Raw genomic sequence first — 12874 nt, forward strand, 5'->3', positions numbered from 1 at the left:
TTATTTTATGTTTATTAAGATTTACGAAAATTTCGTTATTGAATCATATTAACGAAAAATTAAACAAAACAGATTCAAATTGGAACGTTTTTTTTCCTATACTCCGTGGTTGTATAATTTACATCAATCTTATTTAACACGTTGCAAAATTTTACTTGCGTGTAATATACAACTAGTACTGAGAATTCTGTCCAATTTGATGCTTCTTTTTATTTAAATCACATATAATGTGATTCTATAGATTTTTTTTGGTAGTGCGTATTAACCTTCAGGTTAGCTATAGAACCACTACATAACCTTCTTTGAAAATACCGCCAACTTCCAATAAAAGATTTTGTAATCTGAATCAATTAGGGTTGGAATATCGAAATAAATCAATTTCCACATTCCTAAACGGTGCAAATAACTTATCCTCGGTTGATTTTTTTCATTCTTCCCAAAACACTCGATATGATGCACTAATCAAGCTTTCGTTTATCTCTTTTGGACTTATTACAGCTCACGAACCTTGATACGCGTTATCTCCCCCCACGATACGTTTTAGCAGCCTATCACCCGAAGCTCTTCCCCAATCCAGCCTATTTCAACTTGTCGTCACTCAGTAGTAAACCACACAAACCATGAGCGGACAACAGCCCACGGCTCCGGGAGGATACGCTCCCTACGCCCCCTATCCTCCGGGGCCCGTCGACGACAAATCAGGTCAACAGCTAGCATACGCACCAGGATATCCGGTGGGTGGTCAATCGCCTTACCCGCCAGGACCTTACCCGTCGGGACCGCAGCCGGGACCCTATCCACCACAGGGCGTAAGTTACGATTGGTGTTATATGCTTGCTATTTTTTTTTCATTTTAATTTTTAATTTAATTTCTTGTGCTTGAGCTTGTGACTTCAGTGTACTCATTCATTAGTTTTTTTTTCTTTGACTATAACACCCTCATCCTTTCGAGTTTTTTTTAGAGCGAAAAATCGAAATCGAAAATCAAGTTCGATTGAGCTGTTCTTTGGGTCATTCATCAAAATCTATATGCACGAAGTTTTAAATCCGATGAAAATTTACATTCATTTTATATAAGATTGAGAATTTTAACGTAAGAGCACGGTCGAAAACTTGAAAACCGGAAAAACACTTATTCATCATTTTAACCAACTTTTTACGTTTAGTTATTGTCAGACCTAAAAAAATTATAGATTTAAAGTAGTTTAAACTAAAATTAGACACTTTATTCAACTTGAGTCAACAAGATCAAATTTGTGGAAATTGTCCTAGTAGCTGTTGCAAGTTAAAGTTGTTTGAATTATAGGACCCCCAAGCTTGGGTCTTAATATGTTAAACAAGAAGATTCAATTCTCATCCTTTGCAAAATTTTTCACATATCCTGAATGGCATTGATCCAGAAATGTTAGTAACACACATTTTTTGAAATCGTTAATTTTTTTTTTAAATATACATCAGCCACCTAATAATCAGCTACAGAGGAACAACATTTTTGATGCTTTTATTTTAAAAATTGATTTTGTAAGATTTTACCTTCCTGAATTCAATCATTTGTCAGATTTTGTCTTGTTTTGTTAATAATGCGTTTGGAAAATGATCAGTTTAGAGACAAATCAATCATACATGCAGAAAAAAGAATACTATTGTTCCTATTTCAGCTAGTTTTACCAATCATCAAAGTGTAGTTGATTTTTTCACATTCAACTATAAATATAATAGATTCAACTAGAAACTGCTGATCGACCTTACGCAATCAACTATGTATATCATAGATTCAACTGTAATGGTATGATTGATTCAACTGTAAATATGCTAGGTTCAACTATTAATGTACGGTTGAGTTTATGCATTCAACTATAAATATAATAAATTCAACTACAAACTGCTGATCGACCTTACGAAATCAACTATGAATATGATAGATTTCACCGTCGGGGTATAATTGATTCAGTTGTGAATATGATAGACTAAACTAAAATTATATGATTGATATTAGACATTCAACTAAAAATATAATAGATTCAACTATACATTTCTGATTGACCTCCCATATCCAACTATAAATATGATAGATTCAACTCTAATATTCTGATTATTTTAACTAAAAATATAATTCATTCAGATTCTAGGCATTGAACTATATATTTTGCGGTACTTGAATACTAGAGTTTTTACCCGTGTTCATTAGCAAAAATAATATAAGAATCATGAATTTTTCCATACATACCTAAAAGCTGAAATTTACTCATGTAAATGTTTATCAATAATTTTGTAGAAAATCATAGATGAGTTTTGGACCACATCGAAGCTTTTTAGACCCCAGGGTTTGAAAAATTCAAAATTAATCCCAAATCGACTCACACAATGAAAAAAAAGAAATTGTAGTCTATTTTTAAATTTTACTAATTTTAGAAGATTTTGGCGTCCTGAACTCAATTTTTTATCAGAATTTTGTAAATTAGCTCTTGTTCTGGTTATATGCCGTTTGAACTTTGAAAATATATAAATTTTGAATGATTGAGCTATGTAATAAACTAAAACTAATATTAGAAAAATTTATTAACCCTCATTCAATTAAGGATTCATATTTTTCCTAGATATTCTAGTTTCAGATCAACAACGCGTCTAAAATAGGAAATTCTTCAATTTTAAGAAATATGGAACGATAACATTACAACTTTTTCTCATATCACTAAATAATGTCTTTGATATTGAGGATTTTAATTCATTTAACAACTGTATATAAGACTGCAAATCTATTTGACTTATGCTTTAAAAAATATCTAAGATTTAAAGCTTAGTTCTTTTAGAAATGGAACAGTTACGAATGCGTGTATCTCAAAAACCTTTCGTTTGATCTACATACTTCCTATGAAGGTAATGAAGGTAATCTTATGATAATTCATAAAACAAATTTGAAAAAAAAAATTATTGTTTTTTTTGTTAGAATAAATTCTACTTTAATCTTGGTACCTCCCATCGGTCAGCGCACACTTTTTTCAGTCATGATATTGTTCAGTTTTTCAAACTCATACTTCGTTTAAACACTATTTTAGGTGGCTACATCCTCCTCCTTCAATTTCTGCTACTTTTCGGACCAATACTTCTCTTTTAAAAGAAACTGAGGGCAATTTAGTGGATACAGCTGTTTTGAAATTAACAAATTTGAATATTTTTGAGCCACTTTTCGAGCGTTTTTAATGAAATTTTTGGTGGCAAAATCTTGCAATAACGAAGTAAAACCATCATGAGATTGAACTTAAAATATAATCGGTTAGTATATAGATCGTATGTTGCGAAGGATACATAAAAGATTACTCTTTTTAGGCTTTTAAAACCAGTGAAAACCATAGTCTTCGTTTTGAAAATTGTTGTTTTTTCCCACAGGAGCAGAATTTCTGCAAATTATTATATTTTATACAAAATAAACAGCAAATACATACTTTAATATACTCGCTACCTTGCCACGAGCAGATATGGTATATTTAGGATTCATACGCTGGAAAGTATTTAAAATAGGGTATTTCATAAGTTTTTTCGTTCATCAGAAATCATCTATCTATAGTCTCGGAATCGGCTATTGTTGTTTGAGGTTAGGTTCGAATGACTCATTACCAGGCAACCACTTTCAGCTTATCGGAGAAAAAAATGGAAATTTCAGAGATCTACCCTTAGTTTTTTGCTTATTGAAAATTAAAAATGTTGGTATGAGACTAGACTTCTCTGATGACCCTTAACCGAAGTTGTCGATCATGTGCTTCACTCCAATGCTTGATTTGAACTTTGTGGACATTTTTGACAGTATTTGCATACTTTTCCACCACTCACACACAGTAATTTTTCGATTAATCAACGGTATTGTCAGCTAACAATTTGATAATGATGGATTTTGAAGAAAACTTCATATTTTTTTCCTATTTCTCTTACATCGTAAATAAAAAACGCTTGATTTTTTAATTTTGAAAAAAATAGGTCGGGTTGTACTTTTTACAGGCAACGAAATGCTGTCATAACTTTGAATGTCCGATGACTAGTAAACGAGCTATTAGCAAAAGAAAGTGTCCCATTTCTAAAAGAACTAAGCTTTTATGTGGTTTAAACTTCCTTCAAATTTCGTAAAAATTTCCTATTTTTCGCAGATAAGAATAAAAATATGAGAACTTGTATAACTTTTTTTTCTCAGTTAAAATTACTCGCGGTATTGGCGAAAGTATATGATTGATTTAAAAAAAATCTTTGTAATGTTCTACAGTTTTGCCAAAAAATGCTCAAATTCACAAAGTTATCTCGAAAACAGAAAGATTCAGATTTTGCCTCACTTATCGTTCTTTTTTGGCGATCTGAGTGTTTCCCCTCCTGCATGTGTACTGTTTTTCCCAATCTGATAACTTAGCTGCCTTATCAACAAATTGGTCTGCCGTGGCAATAGATTGCCGACCAATTTCACTATCATTCGTTCATTGCGTAAGATAAGCAAGATTAGAGTCGAATATGTACTCGTGAGGGAATTGCGGGTTCAAGTCCTTGTAGTTGAGCCGTTGTTGTCTTTTTCGAGAAATTTATGATATTTGAGGCTTATGATCTTTCTTTCTTTTATATTTCATGTTTTTCTAATACTTCCCATCACCTTTGAAAATGTGATCATTTTCAAGTACGAAGATGTACCAAGACGAATTCAAAACATTAGATTTGAGGAATTTAGTCATTAAATTTAGAAGGCAATTTGTATTAGCCGAAAATTAATCAATTATAAAAAAAAAAATTTTTTTACCGGTAGACCGATAAGGGGCCCGGACATTCGGCCGAAGGCCGATAGGCCGAAGGGTGTGAGGCTAAAGGAGGCTGAATGGGTTAAAAGATCGACGGATGTTCGGCCGAATACTACAATAGGCCGAATTGAATATAAGGCCAAAGGTTATTTGGCCGAATGGATGTTAGGCCGAATGGTCATCAGGCCGAATGGCCATTAGGCCGAATGGTCGCAAGGCAGAACGGTCGTAAGGCCAAATGGATGCTAGGCCGAAAGGTCATAAGGCTGAATGGTCGTTGGGCCGAATTTATGCTAGGCCTATAAGATATATTATCGCTTTTTTGCATGTTAGGCCGATCGATAGTTAGGCCGAATGGTCGTTAGGCCGAATGGCCATTAGGCCGAACGGTCATTTGGCCGAATGGATGCAAGGCCGAATTCGACTATTCGGCCTATCGTCCATTCGGCCTTACGACCATTCGGCCTAGTGACCATTCGGCCTAATGATCATTCGGCCTCATGACCATTCGGCCAAATGACCATTCGGCCTTACGACCATTCGGCCTAATGACCATTCGGCCTAATGATCATTCGGCAAAATGATCATTCGTCCAAATGACCATTCGTCCAAATGACCATTCGGCCAAATAACCATTCGGCCTCATGACCACTCGGCTTAGTGAACATTCGTCCAAATGACCATTCGGCCTAATAACCATTCGGCCTTATAACCAATCGGCCTAGTGACCATTCGGCCGAACATCCTTTCGGCCTCCCGTCTTTTCAGCCTAACAGCCTTCGGCTGGATAATCGTCGGCCGAATAACCCATTCGGCCTTGTGGCCGATAACCCATTCGGCCTAACGTCCATCGGCCGAATGACCTTCGGCCTTCGGCCTTCAATGCTCTCCCTGCATGACGATATGTCCAGGGTTGATCCGTCAGAGTCCTTCAGCAACTTTATCTATAAATGCTACATTTTGAATGCTATTTCCAGTTAATTCCATTTGTTGGGATAGATTACTCGGAAATACTTCACCGTAATCCTAAACTCATCATTTAAAATTAATTTTTCGAATAAATTTTCCTTAAACGCACAAATAAATTTGAACGAGCGTAAAAAAAACACGACCGCACTCCATCAAGGCTTGCTTAGATCTATCTCAATGGTAAAAACGCTGACTTATTGTGCACACAAAACGATAGTTATTTTTTTCTAAATTGATAATAAAATAAGTGTATAATGGGAACGTTGGAGAAAACTGTTAAAAAATCGTTGTAGTGTTTGCTAGCAATTTTATCAACTAAACTCCTGTGTTTGTATGAAATGCCACATATATTTAAAATGATACATCACTCTCGATTAATTTTCATCGCGCTGCACATCGCTGTACACAAGCATGAATCAATTTGACGAAGTTTTTACTGATAAAAATAATTAGCACTTGAAAACTACTATACTGCTATAAGACAATGCAATGCTAATTCTATTTCCTCTTTGCGAATTGGTGCAAAAAATGCCGCTGTTTTCTACAAAATAATTAATCACAGTTGCTATTAGAAAAAAATTAATTCAACGAATTCATCTATAAAAATTATTATTTTGTCAGATGGTTGGGGAATATTGTCACAAGCTAGTGAAATAATAGCACTTTTGATAATACTTAACATTTAATCAGAAACGAAACCGGTGATTCATAGGTACATATTTTTCTAAGCAAACGTCCGACCCGAGAATGCTAAATACGTCAAAGCGTGAATGTACCAACCGATTCAACTGAATTATAAATTACTGAGAGCCCGGCCAAATAGCGAGCCGAATAGGTTCGTACTATCTGCGCGCACCTTTTGACACTCAATTGGCCAACCCGTATGGAAGTCGTCAGTCAAATAAGCGTGGCTCCCACGCGAACTTCTAGGCTGTTGTTTGCTGACTAAAGTTGGGTTTTCGGTTTGTTCTGCTGATTGACAGCGAGTTAGCGAGTTCGAAATCGAAAGTATCTGGGACCGGCGCCCAATTATTTTAATGGATAACTTTGAAAATAAACAAGTAAGTAAATATTCAGTCCGAAATTTTTTGCTCGTATTTCGTTCATTTTGTGAACAGTGTACTATCAACCTTTACGTTGCAAATGCGTGAATCATTTCGTAAATACTCCACTTTAGGCAAGCAGTAGTTTGAACTAGGTATTTCACAACAAAGTAGACTCATTTTTACTGATTTGTGTTAAAAAGCTTCTACACCAAGTGATATAAAATTATGGTTTAATTTCAAACTTATGTTGAAAAATGTGATTTTTGAAGAAATATTTCCAATTATCCTCTTGATTAATTTTTAATGTAAAAAAGCATTCCGATAAACCGTCGAGTGCATATGAAAGACAAAAAAAAAAAAGAAAACGTTGTCCCCTTATTATGTTGTTCTGCATAGGGTTGGTTCAATGTAACAGAAAGAACTGTTTCAGACATTGACCTTCATATTGAAATCATCGATTAAAGATAAACGAATACAGAAACCAAAATCAGCTTGATTCATGGAATTGTTAAGTTTGATAAAAGAAATTGTAATTTTTTAGGGTACCTAAATTTGAATTAAAAAGTGAATCAGAAAATAGAAGGAAAAGGCAGCAAAATTAAGGCAGTAAAATGTCAATTATGGATATAAGTCAATGATGCGACTTGAAGTACCAAGTAAAAAACCTCGAGCCTACATATATAGCTAATTCATTTCAAGTGACACATATGCGACCGGCTCTAGGCTTTGCTAATAGTCACTCACCCTCGATTCTCTTGGTTGGTTGATAGCATGTCTGGTGGCAGTTAGAGGGATCTGAAAAACTGATAACACTAAAACTTTGCCGCCAAAAGGCGCCATGTTCATATTGTTGTCAACATATCGGCCGGCAGACCAAATCAATTCGGAAGGACGTAGTGTGATGAAGTATCAATCTTGCAAAAAGTGTTGATAGTTTTTAATGGTTGTAAACATTCAAAGAAACTCGAAATTCCCCATCATGTTCAGCGCTGATCTTGTATTTTAATTAATTACCAGTATGTGTTTTTCTTGTTGAAATATGAAATCAACATTTTCTTCTACAATTTGTTTTGAATTGTTTAACGGATAAATTAAGCATAGATTTACTTTTTTTTGGACGTAGCAATTGGTTGAGGACCAAAAATATGAAAAAAAAAAAGGGTGCGAAATAAGAATAGTACCATTTGTGTTTTTCAACAAAAACAAGATTATTTCTCAAAATTTACTGTGTAAAAGTGAATAATAATACTTCTACGAATACTGTACGCCTCGATGGTCGAGTGGTTAGCGTGTTTAGACGGTAATCGCTAGCCCACTGATGGCATGGGGTCGATTCCCATCTCGGTACTGGGTGTTAAATGTTAATCTTAAGTGTCCACGTAATTAATTCAGTCTGTAAAGCCTAAATCTGCTAAGACGGTGTATGTCTTTTTTAAAAATTGTAGAAGAAAATTTTGGTGATTTTCAATCATTCATATTTTAACAAGCAAAACACCTAGTGGTACTATTCTTATGTCGGTCACTGTATTTATTAGGAACTTACACTAGAGACTTTTTCACGAACCAGGGGCTGATTTTTTTTTCTGGAAGTTTTCTCAGTTTGCTTTCATGGTTGATCGAAAAAAAAATTGAACTCTATGCAAAAAACATTTTTCCAATTATTTTGGCTTCACGCTGACCAACCAAACTATCCGATGTTTATATACATCAGAAGATCGAAATATAAGGTTGTTTTCATGAGTTGCCTTCTCGAAGGTATAAACTCGTTAAAAGCTAGCCTCGTTAGACTTTCTGTTTCATTTCTAAAGAATACGAATCAGATTGTTCCCGACCAAAAAGTCATGCCAACGCAGATGTCTATCCTTAAACCTTTGTCCATCTAGATCGTATGTTAATGTTTATTGCGCTTAGACTGAATTACTTGCTCTAAAAAATTTTTAATCAGCTGAGGAATGAATCTATCAGACTGATCAACTCAATTTTCTGAAGGTAGAGGTCAACTCTTTCTACCTGCCAATTCTAGTGATTGGCTGTCATCAAATAACACCAATATGGCATGCGACCAATACGGGAACATAGTCAAAAACCCGATCTAAAGATCGATATGAATAGTGTGCAAATTTACTTTGGTTCACGCAATGATTCAAAGAAAAGCTCTTTCACAATGATCAATATATTCTAGCACAGTAACAAAACGAATAATCAATAAATTTTCTACCATGACAGTGACTTACTTGTACGATTTCTCAATTTTGTTCGATCTGTTGATGTTTCCGCTCAATCCGTGTTGACATGCATAATCATCTGTTTGTTGATTGCACCCACACTCATGCACTGTGGTTTGCTATTCCTGCTACTCCTCGTTTCTATAAAGTTCCTCTGGTGTCTGCTGGCACTCCCACTTCTGTAATCTAATTTTCTGCTCGAGATCTTCATGCACCAATCATTCTTACGGTTCTCCGCAACTACGTAAACAACCCTTGCTATTGCCGTTTGAACGTATACACAGACATCAGATGCGTGTCATCTGCGTCATCTGTCACACTAATATCGACTTGGATTTTACCGACGACGAATTTCATCCGATGAGTCTCATACGCACACGAACAATGGGATTCACGCCTCGCATGTGTCTGTGAATCCACCGGGCGAATGGTGGTAATCGTGTCAGGAGTGTCGGTGACGTCATACCTCCTTTGAGGACGTGGTTGTAGTCGTGTTGAATTTGCTCTTGCTTTGTCACCTCACTTCGTTGACCTGTGCAGCTGATAATGGAATTCCAATTTAGAATTTACTTCGAAAGATCGTTATTGGACCATCATTTTATTTTTACCTTATAATGAAATCCTTTCCGATTCAGTTGCCGTTCTTAGTGCAATTAGTGTGGTTATTCGGAATCGGGTCTTTTCAAATAATCCTTGAGAGAATTCGGTGTTGCGGGAGTCGAACCTTTGGGGATGTATTATGTTTTCAGACTTGTGAAATTATCGTTTAGGAAAAAAATTTTACCTTTTCTTATATCTGCTACCCACTCCGGCGACTATGCCGAGCGTAACTAGGTCGAGCAATCCCCAGCGGGGGTCTTAATATCCCGTCACCGTCTATTTTCTCAGCAGCACTTCTTTTCGCCTATTTTCTCAGCAGATCACTTTGACTACTTTAATGACTTTAAGGACCGCGAAATGATGCTTTCTAGCCTCGTAAAATAATTCAGCCGCACTCATTAAGACTTGCTTTCCTTCTAACGGAAGTTCCTCTGATGGCATTCCCGATGACGTTTGGTAAAGACTTTTAGCTCAGTGCTTGATTAGTCAGCCTCTAGATGAACAGGCTTTTATTCCATTCTTCAGTGGTTCTCATCATTCAGTGTTTATTGATTCTTAGCGATTATTGTCAGTGTGATGAAAAATACGGTAATATGTTAAACCCCTAAAGAGTGTCCAAAAATTCCAGCAAATTTTCTTTCTCTAAACTCAAAATTTCATTTTATTAATCAAATTTTGATGAACTAAAGCCAAAACCTTTAAATTTTATTCCAGGCAAACAATTCTTCTACGGTTTAAAAAAAAACTTGTTGAAAGTAACTTAAGGACCTAATATCGAATTTTAATAAGATTAGACTATAAGCTTGCCAGATTGCCTTAATTTAGCCCGATTTGTGAAATGAAACATTTGCAAAATCAAACAATAATTTAAATTAAGAATTATGTATATTACCTCCAATTTTTTTTAACAAATTTGATCGAAATTATTATGAACGATTTTTTGGAAACTTAAAATATTATTTAAAATTAACTGATGTTTTTGTCTTCATGATTTTTATGGAAAAAAAATTATAATTAAATAAAATAATTTCATTAAAGTTTGAATGAAGTTTAGGTTAGATTCATTCAAAGATTTTGTGATTCCGAATTTCCTTATAAACATTGAAATTCGATGCTTGATCAGATTTTGATTCTGTATCCAGTTTATTGTTATTGAATTCTAGTTTGGATCATCATTGGGATATAATCCTGATTTGAATATTGGTTTTGCATATCAAACTTAAACTAGATGCGTTTTCCCTATTCGGAACACACCATTTCGGAATATGAAAAAGAGATAACGTAAAAAATAGAAAAAAGTTTTTTTTTGTAATTTTCAAGAAAAAAATACAAGAAAAATTATTTGTCTGATGTTCTGAAGAATTCTCAATCTCATATCTCTTATCAATTTCTGCACAGTGGCAACATCAACGGTATTGGCGAATTTATTCGCATCTTCGGAGCAAATCGACAAAATTGGGCGAATTGACGAAATTCAAAAAGTTGAAAAAAAATAAATTTACGCAACTGACAAAATTCACGATAGTTGCAATACAGACTCCGTTCGATTTTGGCAACACGTCCGAAAATTTTGTGTCGACAAAATCGAATGTTGCCAAAATCGAACAGTTTTTTTCTCAACTTAGTTTTTTATTATACAAAAAACTATTATTATCACCATTAATCTAATTTTAGTTAATTTATTACCCTTTTTGTCATTTTTTCTTTTTTCTTTTCATGTTTTTGATGCACTTTTCTTGTTTTGTTTATAATGTATGGTTTTTTGTCATGTTTGTTATTTTTACCATTCTCCATCATTTTTAAATTATTTTTTGTTGTATTTGTTTTTACAATTTATGAAATTTGCATGTTTTTTATCATTTTTGAGCACATTATGATTTTTTTTTTAAAATTTTTGTTTATGTAGTTGTACTCTATCAACATTTAAGAACGTTAACAACATATTTTTCGCGTTTCTCTAAATTAAATTGGTCCTGTTATAGTGAAAACTATAAGGTTATGCCGTTGAATAAAACTGGATGTTGCCAAAATCGAATGTTGCCAAAAACCAACGGAGTCAAATTGGCATAGGGGAACTTGTTTTCTACTGGACACTTAAGGTTTTTTAGCAATAGCTTCAAAAATATATTTTTGTCGACATTGATCCCTCTACTGATTTGAAGGGTACCAATATTATGATCACTTAACCATATTAGAAAAAAAATTATTTACAACATACTGATGTGATAAGAGCAATCATTTCACGTTAGTTTTACTCATTTCCGGAAGTGTTGTCTATGGCCGGACACTACGAATTACATCACCAAAGTTGTCACCAATGGCACAAAAACGTAGCAAAATGATTCAGATCACTTGTACAGGTCTTGTAAGTAAGTGTTTTTGAATACTGAACATTCTATGAATTCTTTCATAAAAGTTTATTTGACATACCAGAATCGAAGATTTGCTTCGAAAAAAACCAGAGAAAAATTGTCTATGACCAGACAGAAAAATTTAGTTTCTCAGAGGACCAAAATATTTAAGTTTTTGAATGTTTATCTTCTGCTTACCATTTGGGGGTGCTATGGAGATGAAAAAATGAAGTTTCAAGCAGAAAACTTATTTAACTTTGAATATTCTGTTCTCCGGTTATAGACAACAACTTGGTGTCCGGTCATAGACAAATCGCATTTTTTAATATTCCTAATATTTCATTTGAACTTTCGTTTTGTTATCTTATATCTACTGTAATCGAAAGATAACCAATCAACGATGACGTTTATGTGCAGTTCACATTTTACAAGCCGAAAAAACTGACCACAATACAAATGCAAAGTTTAGGCGATCCTCTCCGTTCTACTAGGCAAAAGCTTTCGATTCCAATCATTGGTCTACCTTTACAGATTGGATTACTTTATTTCAAACACCATATCAGGCTGCTATTAACTTTATTTCCATGTTGTAAAATAATTGTTAGAATAATGCGTTTTCGAAAAATTAATGTTGTCCTGCCATAGAAGGTGTCTCCCCCTAAATAGTAAAAATGACAAATAGGCAGATAAATGACAGTAATGACAAAACTGATAAAAATTTAAAAAAAAATACAAAAATGATAAAACAGGCAAAAAAATGACAAAATGTTCAAAAATAACAAAACTGGAAATTAAAAAAAAACCTGGACGAATTTGGAAAAAAATCTTACAAATTGAACAAAAATAACAAATTGACGAAATAGACGAAAGGGATCAAATTAACAAATCTGGAAAAATTGACATTCATGAAAAAA

This window comes from Uranotaenia lowii, chromosome 3 (genome assembly GCF_029784155.1).
Source record: "Uranotaenia lowii strain MFRU-FL chromosome 3, ASM2978415v1, whole genome shotgun sequence".
Taxonomy (NCBI): domain Eukaryota; kingdom Metazoa; phylum Arthropoda; class Insecta; order Diptera; family Culicidae; genus Uranotaenia; species Uranotaenia lowii.